The 16,585-nt window shown below is 47.7% G+C and overlaps 1 protein-coding gene across 1 annotated transcript in view; it reads left to right on the forward strand.

Moving 5' to 3' along the window:
- The first annotated feature begins 5,976 nt into the window (after nt 1-5,976).
- Nucleotides 5,977-16,585, forward strand: part of Slc6a17 (solute carrier family 6 member 17) — a 47,212-nt gene continuing 36,603 nt past the window's right edge. Inside the window, exon 1 of the mRNA XM_029475499.2 lies at nt 5,977-6,378. The gene's annotated coding sequence lies outside the window, so the exon portion shown is untranslated. The remainder of the gene's footprint in view (nt 6,379-16,585) is intronic.

Below are 16,585 nucleotides of genomic sequence, written 5' to 3' on the forward strand. Positions count from 1 at the left end.
ACAAAGGTGCTCAAGTGTGAGTTAGCCCGAGGGACGCACCGGACTAGTGTTTCAGGTCCCAGTTCCTAGATCCCCAGGGAATCACATGACATTTGCCCTTTCCTGAGGTGACATGTCACAGAGCCACAAAGATTGGCTGTATTATCTGAAGCCGCAGCAGGATACTCATCATTTCATCTCAGAAGCAAGGTGTTTATTTGACAGATTCAACCGCATAGTAGCAGTGGTGGAAAGAGACTTCCTTATCAGCTGCATTTTAGATCTCAAACACTAGTTGGGTGGGATTTGTTAATCTTTGCCAACTAAATACAGTCTGAGGGGATGGGGCTCCCATGGTGGCCATTGGAAGAGGCACAATTTACTAAGCCAAGGGTGAAAGATTCCTCAACAGTGAGGGTAGCAGGTTGATGAAGAGTGGTCACTGAACAGCTAGCTGCTTTCATTTATTCACATTGATGAGTATATGACTCTAGTGTTTTTTTACATTGTTGTGTAAGAAAATTTCCCCAAATGTAATGGCTTAGGGGCTAGAGAGATTCCTCAGTGGTTAGGAGAACTGACTGCTCTCCACAGGACTTGGGCTTGATTCCTGTCATCCCTATGTCAGCTCACAAGTGTCTGTAACTTCAGTTCCCGGGAATCCTACACATTCTATTGGCTTTTGTGGACACCAGGCATGCATGCAGTGCACAGACAAACATACAGACAAAACAGCCACACACATAAAATTAGATAATGAATGAATTAGTGAGCAAATGAATGATTGAACAACTAAACAAGTCCCATGGCTCAAAGCATCAGACTTTTCTGTCTCGTGAGTTCTATGGACCAGGTGTCTTGCAATAGCTTTTCTGGGCAGTTGCCTATGCTCTATGCAGAAGTGACACCAGAATCTTGCTAGAGTCTGGATATCTGCTTCCAGGATGGCCTGCTCACTTGGCTGACAGGCTGTGGATAGTTTTAGGTCAAGATCCCGGTGAGGGATGGCATCTGGGGGGGGCTTCAGCTTCAAAATGAGTAGGCCTCTCTGCATGGGCTTCCTCTTTGGATGGTGGTTAGTTTTAGAACAAGATTCCAGAACAGAGATAATGGCACAACTGCTTTCTTATAGCCCGTATCTAGAAATAGGCATGAGATCGCTTCTCTTGTTTAAGCAGTCACGGGGCCCAGACTCAAAGGGAAAAGAGAAAGACTTCACCTCTTGAAGAAAGTGTTGTCAAAGGATTCAGAAGCCATATTTTAGAAAAACTGCATCAGGGAAATAACAATACTTGGTGTCACTCTGAACAAAAGACAAATCATCACCATACTCAGAAGTTACACATATGAAAGGGAGGCCACACCACAAGTCCCTAAATATCAAGAATTAGAGCAAAGGCTTTAAACATGGGATGAGCTCTGTGTATGACTTGCATGGATTGACTAACCACACTAAGTCTTAGCTTCCCCATCAGTAAGATGAAGGTACTAGTCATACCTCCATAGTACCACACTGGATAATTTTCATATCATACATAAAAAGCAAGACTTTTTATTCAGGATAGTCAGAGGAGAGATGGCCATTGGGATCTGAAGTGCTCAAGAAGACTACATGGTTCAAGTCTATATCCCATTTTCACCTCAACACATGTACTGTAGCTTCCTGTCACCTCATGAGCCTGCCCACCAGTGATGCCTTTCAAGCTTCATTTCTGACTCATTGCAGTTTTGACACTGCAGATTGCCGTTCCTTCTAGAAACTTCTATAACACACACTGCCCTCCCAATTCTTACCTTCCTGTCTCCGTTTCTGACCCTCCTTCTTCCTGCCTTAGAAGTCAGTCCTCGAACTGAGACTCCCTCCAGACCATCTCCACTCTTCCTCTGCATGGTCTGAGCATTGTCCTCTGTGGTTAGGACTTCTGGATTTGAACCCAGCCTGCCCTCCTGGTGTTCTTACTCACATGTCTAACCACTCTTTTCCATTCTTTTAGTTAATGTTTGTAGAGGGCCCATTGTGTTGAGGATAGACATGATCTCTGCCTTTATGGAGCTTCCAGGTCAGCCAAGGAGACCATTCTCAAGAAACCAGTCACACCTTTAAACACCTAACCATTGTTGTAAGAAAGGCTACAAAGGGGTATCCACTTGAGGGGTTAGCATTACTCTCCTCCATGGTCAGAAAGATATGGAGGATTCTGTTGGGTGAATGGACAGGAAACAAAGGAAGAAGAGGAGGGCCAGCAGATGGGCCTGAAGTTTGAGCCAGGAAAGCGTAGGAAGAGTGGGAAGAGTAGAGAGAAGGCTACTGGAGCAAGTGGGCTGCAGAAAAGCCAGAGAGGGAGGAGTGATGGATGAGAGTGGAGACAAGAAAGGGCTCCGAGGCACTGTGGGCTTGAGAAGGGTGCCATTACATCTTCACTTCTAAAAGACTCCTCTTGAAAGGAGAAAGGGGGTGAATCTGGAATTTGAGTTAGGAGATTATGAGTGCCCAGGTGAGTGGTGGTTATAGTTTAAACCAAGATCATGACAGAATTAAAGAGAAGTGGCCAGATGCTAGAGGCAGTTAGTAGCTAAGACCTCCAGGATTTAATGTGGATATCACGAAGGGATAAGAAGGAGGTGGGTTGCAAGGTGACAGATGGGTTTCTGACATGGAGACTTGGATATGGGGCAGTAGGCACAAAGTTGACTGTTTTTCAGGAGGTGGGGGGCAGGTGTGGTCTCTGAATAAGGACATCTGCCTGGAAATGTAAAGAATTGAGTGCACCACACTCAGGAAACTCTAGAATGAAGATATCAGCAACAGAGAAACAATGCAGAGTGACAAAAGGACCAAGTAGAATTCAGTCTATAAAGATTAGCAGGAGAATGGGGGGGTGTCCAGAGGGCAGAGGGACATAAGGAGTGGGGACATAACGAAGGAGAGGGGTCCAAGAATGTACTAGAGAATGGTCAATAAGACAAGGACTGGAAAATGCCCTGTGGATTTAGTCAGTCAGAGGCCATTGATAGGATCCATCTTGACTTCAGGGCAGAATAGAGTTGGCTATGGAGTGAGGGAAAGAGGGGGAAATGGGGACAGAGAACTTGGAAGAAGAAAGTTGAGCCACTTTTAAAGGCGATATTTGAACATGCTTAAAAGCTGCCGAGAAAGACACAGTGGCAGGAGAGTCTAGTATGCTTAAGGTTGACTCAGGCTGTCAAGAAGCTGTGGGCCATGGGCCCCAGGGGCTAAGAAGGGCTTGGATTCTGACAACAGGGAAGGCTCCCCTGCTCTCCCAGGGATGGGAGGGAGGAAAGGAGTGTAGCTGCTCAGGCGGGTGCAGCAGGGGCTGGTGCAACCACTCCAGGTGGAGGCGCTTCTGAGGACCAAGGCGGTTTCTGAAAGACCAGGGAGGCAATGGGTAGGCACAGGATGGTTAAGAGAATAGAAACTTGAGGAGGCCTTAATTAAGGAGAGGAATTGATGGCTCATAAAGCCACATAGAGGTGCTGGAAATCAAGAAGCCCACCCAAGGCTGGTGACCGTGAAGGCAGAGGGAGATGGTGACTTCACGCTCCCCCTCCCCCAGAGAACTTTGCATGAAGAAACCAGGTATTGAGTTTACTCAGGATTAAGATTGTCAGCAAGTGGCTATGATGAGACAAGGGACTTCTATCTGATACATATGCTTTCTTCAGTATGCCTCTTTACCTTCTTTTCCAAATTTCCTCTTCCTAGGGTTTGTTTGTTTGTTTGTTTAGTGACAATACAATCACCCAATATTTGCCATTTATCAAGCATATGTGACATCAAATAATTTAAAATAATCATCTTATGTGATCATAACAACAACTGTATAGGATTGCATTTTCTTACAGTATGCACCGTTAGGCTCATTAGGTTATAAATCCTACTCAGGGTATGCAAGTGATGACAATCTAGATAAAAAACTTAGAACGAAGACCAAAGTGTGGACACTTTGCCCCTTCTTAGAATTGGAAACAATCACCCATGGAAGGAGTTACAGAGACAAAGTTTGGAGCTGAGACAAAAGGATGGACCATCTAGAGACTGCCATATCCAGAGATCCATCCCATAATTAGTCTCCAAACGATGACACCATTGCATACACTAGCAAGTATTTGCTGAAAGGACCCTGATATAGCTGTCTCTTGTGAGACTATGCTAGGGCCTACCAAACACAGAAGTGGATGCTCACAGTCAGCTATTAGATGGATCACAGGGCCCCCAATGGAGGAGCTAGAGAAAGTATCCAAGGAGCTAAAGAGATCTGCAACCCTGTAGGTGCAACAACATTATGAACTAACCAGTACCCCGGAGCTCTTGACTCTAGCTGCATATGTATCAAAAGATGGCCTAGTCGGCCATCAGTGGAAAGAGAGGCCCATTGGACACGCAAACTTTATATGCCCCAGTACAGGGGAACGCCAGGGCCAAAAAGTGGGAATGGGTGGGTAGGGGAGTGGGTGGGAGGGTATGGGGGACTTTTGGGAGAGCATTGGAAATGTAATTGAGGAAAATATGTAATAACAAAAAGACAAAAAAAAAAAAAACCCTTAGGCTCACTGGGCTCAAAAGTTCTTTGCAGTCACTACACAAACTCTAAAACCCCTTTCCTGAAAACCACCTTTATCTGAGGTTCTCCTTCCTCTCGCCCCCTCTCTGCACCTCAGTTGTCTCACTGGGTTTGTTCACCTCCTCCACATCTCTTACATCACTTGCTTCTTCCTTCCGTGTACCTCCATCCTGCTGATTTCCTGGTTAAGTCCACCAGAACATATGTCCTTGGCCCAGATGTCTCATGGGCCAAGGAACTGATGGTTTTTTTGTTCCAGTAAGGTCTGGAGGATCTTTGCACAGTAAACTGGTAGATCTTTGCATAGCGATCTGCTTCGGAGAACAGAGAAGGTGGAGGGAAGTGTTGTTTGCTGTTCATTATAACAAAAATTCTGTAGGGGCAAATCACCTGTGAGTTTTCTTGGAGTCCATTATAAAACATTTAGGCTTCCCTAAACTTGAAGCCCTCCCACAGGACTTGAGAATTGAGAGAAACTGACCCGAGTCTGAAGCATTTCACTTGCAATACAAGTGCTTTGTTTCTGGCCCCGGACTTCTGTGTCTTCAGTCATCATCCATAAAACGGTGGCCAGCCAGCTAGTTAGACTGAAGTACAGACTATCCCAGTACTTGCTTCTGGTCTCCATCACTTTTCCCTAGGATAGTTAAGACGATCTCACTTCCTCCACCCCTTCCAAACAGATACTTGTTTGGAAATACCAAAGGTCCCCTAGAGCAGAGACAATTATTTCAGACTCCCCTAACAGCACTTCCAGCCAGACAAGTCCTGTCACTTCTTGTCATTCGCCAGCTGTTTCTGCTCAGGCAACCACTTGTATGCACATAGTCTACACTTTTGCATTCACCCTGAGCAAATAAATACATTTGCACTATTCCCTCCACAATGACTGCCTTTCCTCATTTTGTCTACGTATCCATTGGAGCCAGCATCCTTCAACACCTGTTTGGTATCCAGTCACAATTTCCCTCTCTTACTGCCCTCACTAGACTCATCAGGTTTTTGAGTTGTGTAGAGGTTGGCCTTGTGGGGTGATAGGATGGAAGAATGCCAGGGGGAAGGGGCAGCCAAAGGTGGGAATCGAGGCACCATCCACGTAGAGATGGAAAGAATAACCACTGAGTGGGACTGGAAATCCTGAGAGAGTCAAAAGAAGGTGAGTCTGTAATGACAGGTGAGGTCCTCAGCTCAGGAGGCCTTTGGCCATGGCAGTTCATTTTCCTGAGAGCAGATGCCTAATGAGAGCCTTCGGATCTCAAGAGGCTTCTTTCGGCAACCCCTCTCCTTCTCCCTGCCCACCCCTCTGTCTGGGTCCGCCATCAGAGCTTCGCACGCAGCCGGGGAGCCTCGCATTGACGCGGGCCCGCGCGTGAGTCAAGCCTGCGTCACGGCGCCCCGCCGCCAGGGTGGCCTTTCGGAAAGCGAGGGAACAGCGCGCGCCGCGCTCCGCCCAGCTCCGTTCCGCTCCGCAGAGCCGACGCGGACCGGGCACGGGGACGACGGCACTCGGCCGGGGCCTTCGCAGCCACGCGCTCCCTCCGCGGCGGGATCTGAACCCCGGGGTGGCTCCCTAGAGCCCCGAGCGAGCGGAGGGCGGGAGCAGGGTTGGGACTGGCGGCGACGGAGGGAGCGACAAGCCAGCTGAGTCGCGTGCGCCGGCGCGCGCAGCTCCAGGTCCCCCAGCCCTAGCTGGGGCCTGTCACTGCCTGACTCCACTTGCCCTCGGGAAGGACGGTGCACCCACGACCCGTCCGGGACCACGGCCACTCGGCGGAAATCCAGGGGCCGAGTCCGCGCGACGGCCCACGCGGGACAGGTGAGTCGCTGTTTGCTCCCCGAATGGCATCCCTGGGACAGCCACCGCAACTTTGCTTGCGCGGCCCCGCCTCAGCCTGGAAGGCCAGAGGACCCCCGTGCAAGGCGGCGCTTTCTCTGGGTCCACACGACCCTGAGCTGGCTCAGGGGCTCCTCCTGCCGTTCCAGCCACCGTTGCTTGGCGACGGAGGCCCGGGGCGGCGACGTTCTGGCGCGTCAAGGGTGCAAGGCAGCTCCTGCACAGGTTGGACTTGAGCTTCAGCTTTTGGAGCTCAGGATGCCCCAGAACTCCGGAGGTAACAGGACAGCTGCAGAGGCGAGCACGAATGAAGAACCAGCGAGGCCAGCTCGGTGGGTCCCTCCGCCTGGAGCGCGCCTAGGGCGCAGCCCCACGGGGAGGCTCCGGCGCTGCTGGAGACCCCAGCCTCAGACATGGCCACGGGCCCGTGACCTTGACGGTAACATTGGCCAGAGAAGCAGAACGTTCGCGCCCGAGATGAATATTTAATTCCCAGCCCTGGGGCTGCTCCTCAGTGAATTTGGGGCTAGAGTGGAAGAGCCCTTCCTCCCAGGAGGGAAGCACATCTGGGGACTGAAAGGCAGAGACAGGCGATGTGCACTGGGGGCCACAGTCTAAAGGGGCCAGCTGTCTGGAGAAAGGCCTCCGCCACATTTAAACCTGTGCAGACAGGGCTCTGAAGGGATGTTCGCAGTACGTCAGGACTGCTCCCCCAGGGGCGCGGCCGCCTGAGAAGGAAGCCTGATGCTTCATCCTCTTTAAAAGCCCAAACAGCTCTATCTTGTGTTCAAGTTCAGTTTTGAGGCTACTCGGACCCAGTAGCAGTCAAGTGGGTTTTATTCTTTGAAAACTTCCCTCCCTCCCTCTCTTCACCCTCCCTCCCTCCTCCCTTCTCTCCCTCTGTCCTTTTCTCTTCCTCCTTAGAAATAGTTTAATGGGACATGTGAATTAGGAAATTTCTACTATGGGAGGCAGTTCAGTTGTGAACAAGAGGCAGGTTGGATTGGGTTGGGTTGGGTGAGAATGAAGAAGAAAGACTGTTATTGCCCTTTTAACAAAAAACTGCCAGGGACTGAGAAAGTCCTGCAATGGTTCCATAAAAAAAGGTACCAAAACTTTAGAATATATTTTGGTGGGCTATGTGGAGCTTAAACATCTTGCGCCTCCCGCAGTTCTCACATTATACCATCTAGTAAGTTAGGTTCATCTCTTGGGAGAGAAGGACTTTCAGGTCACACCTGGTTGCCCTTGGCTGTGGACAAGGCCATCAGAGGTTTTAGCTCCTGTGTTCCCTTTTCCTCTAATAGAGCAGCTGTGGCTAAGTAGGTGGTTGAGCCGAATAGAGAATTTCTGCAGCTTAGCCTTTGGTGACTCAGTGCAGGAGGGGAATCGTGCCCACCAGCTCTGATTGGAGTTGGCTTAGCCTGAGTCACACAGAGTCGTGTGTCAGCTGTTTGTGAGTTCCTTGGAGTTCTTTAGCAGGACTCGTGAGCTGGAATGGCCTGAGCTTCCAGGTAGTGTAGGGGTAGCCAAGTCTTCAGAGTGGATCTCAGTCTGCCTGCTGTCAAGGAGGGCCTGTTGAACTCTGTCCCCATGGGGATGGTGAGTACCACCAGGCTGCAGAGGGGTCCTGTGCTTGTGGTCACAGTTTGGCCTAATGTTCCATCATGTGCCAACATGGTGACCTTGAGCAAGTCACTGCATCACGGAACATCTGTTTTCATCTGTTGTTAAGGAGGATGCCCTTGGTACCATTTTTCTTACTTTGTGACCAGTGCTAGACATAGCAGGTTCCACCCCATGTTGGGTTCCCATCTCTTCCCTTATGGATCTCAGCCAGAGATGATCTCCCTCACCTCAGCTATGCTCCTGAGCATGGTGTGAGTGTGTGAGTGTGTGTGAGTGTGTGTGTGTGTGTGTGTGTGTGTGTAAGACTCTTTATGACTGAACCCACAACTCAACTTCAAATGGAGCCAACTCTAACTCTCAGGTCTCCTCTGGAAGGGGAAGCTGGAACAAGAAGCAGGCTTGTGTGAGGTGAGCAGTGTGAGCATTTACAATAGCTCCTGGATGACTCCAGCAGAGAGACCTCGACTCACTGGTATTATTTATGACGGTGGCCTGTTCCCAGGCTGGTGTACCTGCTGAGTAGACTTCAGGGGTTCTTTCTCTTTGTTTGGAGATGTCTTGCCATCTCCCTACCTACATGTCTTATCTAGAACAGAGTTAGAAGCTTCACAAGAAAGGCTCAGCAGAACTGAGGCTTGCTTTTTCTAGAGGGGAAAGAGGAGAATGGATCTCTCACTTTCTTTAGGGGTTCTGGGCTTCTTGTCCTTCTCTTCTATAAAGTCCCCAATCTAGGGCTGACCTAAGATGAATTCGGTTTAAGAATGAAGAACATGACTGGGAGGTAGTGGCACACACCTTTAATCCCAGCACTTTGGAGGCAGAGGCAGATGTCTGTGAGTTTGAGACCAACCTGGTCTACAGAGTGAGTTCTAGGGCTGCCAGGGCTACACAGATCATAAGATCCCCAAGGTAGCAAGAAAAGGTCCAGGTTGACCCATGAGACTCCAACTGACTACTGAAAGTGTGTGTGTGTGTGTGTGTGTGTGTGTGTGTGTGTGTGTGTGTGATTACATTGCATGTTTACTCTGAAGTCAATGCCTTCTGTATTTTGTCTGGAAACATCCAATAGAAACAGAGATGAAAGGATTCCAGAGCAGCAGCAGCCTCCTGCCTGGTGCCCTCACCCCAGACTCTCCTGTTCAGTTTTGCTGCAGTTGGACGAGTCATCATAATCCCTTAAAACTGCTAAGATAAGCTGCAGAAGAGTTTTCAAAAGAAGGTGATTGCCCCACCTCCCAACCCCCAAATCCCCAGACAAAGTCTAACTTATCACTAGCTTCCAGGCTATGCTGCAAGAAATCCTGACAGCTGAACATCTGAGAACCAGGGTGGGAAAACAAAACAAAACAAAACAAAACAAAACAAAACAAAACAAAACAAAACAAAACAAACAGGCCTATGCCAGCGTCCCCAGAGCATCGTCCCAGGCTGCTGGAGGTCAGAAGGAAGCACAAGCCTGGATTGCTGGTATACTGTCCTGGAACACAAATGAGGCAGTGCTCTGAGGGAAATGCCTGCTGCCTTCCATTCCATTCCAGTACCTCCCCCGTCTCTCTTCTATACCTGTCCTCTTTTTCTCACATAGTGTCTCATGTAGCCCGGGTTGGCCTCCTACTCACCAAATAGCTGAGAATGACCTTGAATTCCTGACCCCTCTGCTCCCCAAGTGCCAGGATTACAAGTGTACAATAGCACACACATGCTTTTAGGAGGGGAAAATGTAGTTCTGGACTGCAGCACTTCATGCTGTGGCTGGCACACATAGATAATACCCAGCTTTTATTGGGGCCTCTGTGCTGTGCTAAATGCTCTATTTACAGGCCATCTTACTCAATCTTCCCCGAGATCCCAGGAGATAGATAGCACTATCTGTAGTTTATAGATGCGGATTTTGAGGTTCTGAGAGGTTAACTAATTTGCTCAAGGTCACTCAGATTAGTGAAAGGCAACCCAAGACTTGGCACTTGCTTCTGTCAGACTTCAAATGGCATGTTCTTAGCCACTGTGTGATATATTCTTAACAACAAGTTCTTAATACATGTGGCTGACAGTGTAGGTATTTATCAAAATGAGGTTTATTAAAATCTGTGGGCTTTGCTCTTCAAACTAGTGTCCTGGAAAAGAGAGAATTAGATCTCTATCAATGGGAAACTGGTAGAAAATGAGCAGACTCACATTGTCAAGGTTTAAGGAATATGACATTTGGTTCCAGGCAAGCTAGAATTGAGAAAAAGATGCCAGACTCTCTCTTGGAGCTCCATTGGCCCGCTCCCATCTTTCTCCCCCTGACTTGATCACTCCAGCTTTAACTCCCTCAAAGTTTGCCCACTCAGGGCTGGTGCCTGGAGCCAGAAGGGATGAGGCAGAGCAGGTCGGGTGCTGCCCTGAGAATCTCTGCATCTGCAGAATCAAGGACAGCAGGAGTGGATGGAGCTCTGGTGTGTCAGGTTTCCCTGCTGGACAGTATGTGCCAGGGATTTGCAGTCTCTGATGAGGCCCAGACCCCGGAGCCAAACTGCTGGTACACCAAGGTTATTTACTGCAACTGCTGGCAGGGTCTGGTGGGGGGATGCTGCTCACTTCTTGGTCCATAGAGATTCTCCGCTTCTTAGGCCTCTACCACTTGTGTCCTTGGCTGTTCTGGGAAAGACAGGAGGAAAATAGATTCCTCCTGCCTATCTGTCTCTTCTCTGAGAAGTTACCATTCCCAGAGGAACAGGCTCTTCCTGTCTTAGCCTGCCTCCATCCTCAAACCTCCAGAGAGCTCAAATGAGACATTCCTGTAAGAAAGGCTAGAGAATTGAAATGTAAGCATTAATGGTCCCCTACCCAAGTCGACAGAGGCTACTCAGAAACCTCTTCTACCTAGAAACCTGTGCTACCCAGAAACCTCTTCTACCCAGAAACCTTTGCTTCAGAGGCAGCCATTTTGTGGAGACAAAATCTGCTGATAATTCTTCTTTCTCCCCCTTCTTTCCACAAGTAATTAAAAAAAGATTGAGACATTCATCAATGTGCAAATTCAGTTATTAAAAAACAAACAATTAGCTATTCTCTGTGCACAGAAAACTCCTATGTGAGAACAAAAGCTCAGAGGCAATATGAATTATCACTGAGTTACTAAAATATTATCTCAGAACCAGGTATGTTTTGTTAGAGAATGATTCTGGGCCCAGTGAGTCCTAGGCTGCCTCAGTCTACAACTTGGAGTTGAAGTGTAAAGACTTATTTCCTCTGTAGTTGTGGGACAGGAGTGAAGCCAGAAGAACTCTAGATCTAAGCCCTGGCACTGAGTTCTAGAGCTTACCCAGCTGTTCATCTAAAGACAGCATGTTGCTTCACCCCACCCCATCATTCATATTTACTGGCTTAACTAGGACTTCGTATGCACTACCAATTTGTCATCCATTCTTTTATTTTCAAATAGAATTCATTGGCCCATACTCCCAAAACTCTGTCAATTGTATTTTTTCTCTGAATAAGACCCCTAGACGTTTGTGGTGCGGTTTAAAGACCCACAGGAGCTTTAAGCAGAGTAGATTGGATGTTCACAAAAGATGTGAATGTCACCCAATAGGTGGTCCCAGCAGGTGGGGCCAGGTGAGAGGTCAGGGAGGACCTAGACCATCTCTTCTCATGGGATCTAAAGGAAGGAGAGCTCAGGTTTTTCTGTTGGACTCGTTCCCAAATGACTGGTGGGTGCTGTCCACGGTCCTGCCACACCCCAAAGCTAACTGCCTGTTAGTAATTTGGGACTTCCTTACAACAGCTAGGAAGAAGCTGCTTGACAAGGCCTCCAAGTGTAGTATTCTATTGGTTTTTGAGAAGGACCCATGGAAGTAAGGAAGCTCTTGACCTCAGGGAGAAGCCTTGGTCCATGAGGTTGTTCTTCTGGACCTGTGAGGTGAGTTTGGCTGCACCATTTTGCAAGGCAGCAGGACATACTACAGATCTTCCCAAAGGGTGCTTAACAGTACATATAGTCTAGAAACCATGATGTCCAAATATCTTGAAATAGGTTGGGGGTGTCCCAGGGCTGCAAAGCCTCCTTCATTTACCATAATGTTCCAGACCAGTACTAATTTTTCTGTGTACTATGATTTGTAAAACTTTGGAAAATACTGGCACTCGAGAAAGAATCTGCACTACACAGCTTGGTAAGATCACAGTTAAAAACCTCAGCTCTTGCACTGATGGCTGGATAACCTTGTCCATGATGGTTAGAGTTGCTTTGCCTAGGAATTTTCATCCACCAAATGATGACTGAACTCTCTGTTAGCGAGCGTAGTAGGTCGTTGTTTTAACTTGTCCCCAGTAAGGAATATTAGCTTGCCCAGCTGTCCAGCAAGCTGCACAGAGGGCTGTTGGGGAAAGAGTTCCAACCCTCCTTGTTCTCAGGAAGGAGACACCATGTGGGGATTGTAATTAAGGGTTTCTGATTACTCTTCCTTCAAGAGCTCTTCAGAACTCTGCTGGGTAACTCAGGTAATTGGACACCATGATCCTTCTATGTCTCTTTGAAACAAGAGAAAATAATGAGTTTAAGAAAATCCAGGTCAGAAGATTTGGACAGATGCTAGGAGACCCATCTGCCACCATCGTGAGCCCCCCGTGGTAGGGAAAGCAGAGAGGAAGACCTGCGGTCATTCACTTTTGTTTTCAAATCTAATTTTAACCTTTTTCTTTCTTAAAATTGGTATACACAAAGGTCTTTTATCTAGGGCCTGGAGTGTCCAACAACCTGGCTCCTCGTTTTCTTTTACCTCATGCAGCAGCCCAGGTTGCCACCATCTTTCACCTGCCCTCCCAGTTTCTCCAGTTGTTGAATTACAGACAGCTATATATCCATTTGAAAATAACTGTCAGCTCACAAATCTCCGAGACCTTTCTGTTAGCCTCAAGAAAAGTCCAAACCATTTTTTCACATCTGTAGGACTTGCCTGCTTTGGGCATTCTGTCTCCCGGCCTTGATCCATCCCAGCATCCCTTACTCAGGGTGCTCTTGACATAAACCGTTTTGTTGCCTACATTCACCATGCACCCTGGTCCTGTCTCAAGGCCTTTGTGCTTTCTGGTTCCTCTATCTTCCATACCTTCCCAGGAAATCGAAATGGCTCATTCTCTCTGTGTTTAGCCCCTTTGTTCCCTTATCAGAATGTGTTCTTAACAGATCTCCATCTCATAGAACCCCTCCCCCAACTCCATCCCCTCATATTGTGTTTTATATATCATATATTTCTTGGCCTCCCAGCATGAGGATATAAATACCACAGGCCAGCAACACAATTTCCTCTGTCCTCTGTTGTTCCAGAACAGGGCCCAGCTCACAGTGTATAGTGTATATTGAAAGAAATAAAGAAAAGGAAGGAAAGAGAAAGGAGGGAAACAAAAAGCAATTTTAAATGTACTTTCAGTAGCGCCTCTAATTGACAGGAATCTGGGTTCCATTCTTACAGTCCAGGAGGTCAGTGGGGAGTCATTTGAGTAACGATCGCTTGCATGTCAATGCAAGCTTACCATGTCCATGGGTTCCCTTGGGACAGTTCCATGTCTATTTCCGGTTATACCACAGGTGGATCTATCTATGTCCCTGGTTAAGCCAAATCCCTACATTTTCTTAACTAAAGGAGGCAACCAGTGCTGCCTTACAGGGAGTGGGGGCTCTGTTAACCACAGTCCTTATGCTTTCATACACATGAATTAGGAGTGTTCATCCCCATCTCTCAGGTCCAGAAGCTGGAATCAAAAAAGGCTACAGATGTTCCCAGAGATTCCCTGCTGGTAGGTGGCAGAGCAGGACACATGACTAGGTTTCCTGCTTCTAAGCCCCATGTCCTCCCAAGATTGTAGCCAAGCTGGGAGTCAGGCCCTGGAGTCAGACCATGACAGTGCAGATCTAGTTTATGCTCACTGGTACATATGAGAAGCAGGATGTAATATACAATCAATGTCCATTTCAAAATGGCAGCCAGTGTATGGCAGGAGTGACCTACTTCCACTGGACCAAGATCCAAGTATCTCTAACTCAATGAGATATAGGCAATCCCTGGTAGCCTGCACTTCTTCATTTTAAAATGTGGCTATAAGTGTTACTTCCAGTTCTGATCAAGGGGGTGGGGTGGGAGTAGGGATTAAGTAGACAATGGCTAAGTGGTGCTTAGCACCATGGCTCCCACAGAGGTGGATCTCAAGCAGTGTGACAGTTGAGGTTTGGTTTTTTGCTTGCATTGTAATGATAAGTACTGGCCCCCAAGGTCTGGTTGCCCCCAGGGAAGAGAGGGACTGCACATGATTCCAAATAACATTATGTGACTTTTCCCCCAAGTTATCCGTGATTGCTGAATAAAGATGCCTACAGCCTATAGCTGAAGAACTGAGATAGGTGGGGTGTGAGGTTCCCAGAATTAGGGTCTGAAGAGAACTGTGAGGAGGAGAGAGCAGAAGATGCCAAGGGGTAAGAATCTTTAAAACATGGCCATGAGGGCTGGCCAATTGGATTTACTAGTAGCCCAGATGGAATATAACAAGTTATAACTCGGGGTTATGGGGAAGTAGACATAATAACATAGAGGGTAGATATCTGCCCAGCTCTAGTGATGATTAAGGCTTATTATAAATATAAAGGTTGAGAGTCTTTTGATCTGGGAAGTGAATGATCGATCAAAGTCAGGGTAAAACCCCAGACTGAGATTAAGTATTTTCTTCAACATATGACCTGTGGGCTGCAGCTGTCACTGTCACTGCCGCACCTGCTATATCTTCAGAAGTCCCCCAGAGGGCAGCTCAGCACCTCGTGCTATCAGGATGACCCCATGCCCGTCAGGCACCCAGCCACCCATCTCACATACTGAGCATGCCTTTCCCTCTCATAGGAAATGGTAAAAAGGAACCGAACGGTCTGGTCTGGCTTGCGCTGGCCACGCCCACGCCCAAGCCCACGTTCTCTGGTGCCAGTTTCTCCCTCTCTGGACCATCTGCCCCTTTTCCTGCTTCTTTTCTCTCTTGACTAAGAAAACAAGATTTTAGCCACACAGAGCACATTTAGCAACTATGACAGGAAGGTGGAGGGCATTGCTGAAGGTACAGTTGACTCCCTGGCCTCATTTGTTGTTGGGAACCACCCCATCCTTAGACCCCTGCAGGCTCTGTGCCCATCCACACATATTTCTGAGATGAAGATGAATCCCATCTGTGAGGTGATGAAGGTGGAGCACAAATGCTGGCTCCTTGGAAAGAAGAAAAAAGACAATGGCTCACAGTCAGGCTTTAGTGTGCTTTAGTCTTTAAACTGTCACCTGAGGACATCCCTGGGGTATGGCATGCTCTTGGAAATCAGAATATTGCATCAGAAAGTGGAAAAACTTTTAATCTATAAAACTAAATCAGACTGGAAAAAAATCTGAGGGGAATTCAAAATGTAGGTTCATTTTTTTTCATATTGTATTTATCGAGCATGTATTAAAACATGGAGCATATGATGTTAGAAAAACAACAGAATTTGGTCTCGCCAAATAGGAGACCAAAACACAAACCCGACAAGCCTGTGACGTGGAATGATCAGAGAAACTCCCCCATTCCCTGTATTTGACTCCTCAAGAAGTTTCTGCGCCCCTTTCCCTTCCACTCATGTGGCAGCCAGATGTCGTTGGTAGGTAAGTGATGTTCTTTATTTTACAGATAAACAAGGAGCAGAAAACTGGCTCCTAAGTTCTGGGTTCTCCCCACATGCTCAGAGAGCTGCGTTTGATTAGCACCCTGGTGGGGGCCTGCAGGCTTTTGGTGGGGCTCAGTGTCTCCCTGGTCAACTCTGCTTGCTTCTTACCCTGCCTCTCTGTTTTAAAGGCAACAGCTGAGATTTAAGCATGGAAAGGAGGTTGTTCTTGGAGAGTGGGTAAGAAAAGGACTTCAGAAAGTCTACGGTTTACCCGTGGAAATTTGTAGAGTAACATTTGTGTGACAGGCAATGGCTGTACTAGGAACAGTGAAGGGTGGATAAAAAGCTGACAGCTTGGTTTCTGCATTGAAGGAATGTCTTGTTTGGAAAAGGGCTGTGGCATAGGGACAGCTAGCTGACTATCCCAGGGAGCCAAGGGAGTCTTATGGAGTATGCTGAGAAGAGGAGAGGAAAGGGCCATTAATGTTCACTCAAAGAATAACCAGAGGTGTTACAGAGGTGAAGTCAAGAGATGGACCTAGAAGGCTTCTGGAGGTTGTAGACATGGAAGGGTTTCTGTAGAGGGAGGAATTGAAGGCCAACATTGATGGACATGGAGGGGATCAAATGTCTTGAGAAGGGCTCTGGGTTCTCTTTAAAGGGCAGCAGATCTGGATGACAGTATTTCTAGCAGCTGCTTCTGAGGACCACATGTAAGGACCAGCATGATGGTAAAGTTACTCGATGCCAAGACTGATGACATGAATTTGGTCCTGGAGACCCACATGGTGGACAGAGAGAACCAACTCCCACAGGTTCTCCTCAGGGCACACATGCATGCACTCATGCACAACACATATGCATAGACACTAATACAAATACATATACATATATAATAATTATTAT

This window comes from Mus caroli, unplaced genomic scaffold (genome assembly GCF_978045245.1).
Source record: "Mus caroli unplaced genomic scaffold, Mus_caroli_1 scaffold_3, whole genome shotgun sequence".
In the NCBI taxonomy this organism is placed as follows: Eukaryota; Metazoa; Chordata; class Mammalia; order Rodentia; family Muridae; genus Mus; species Mus caroli.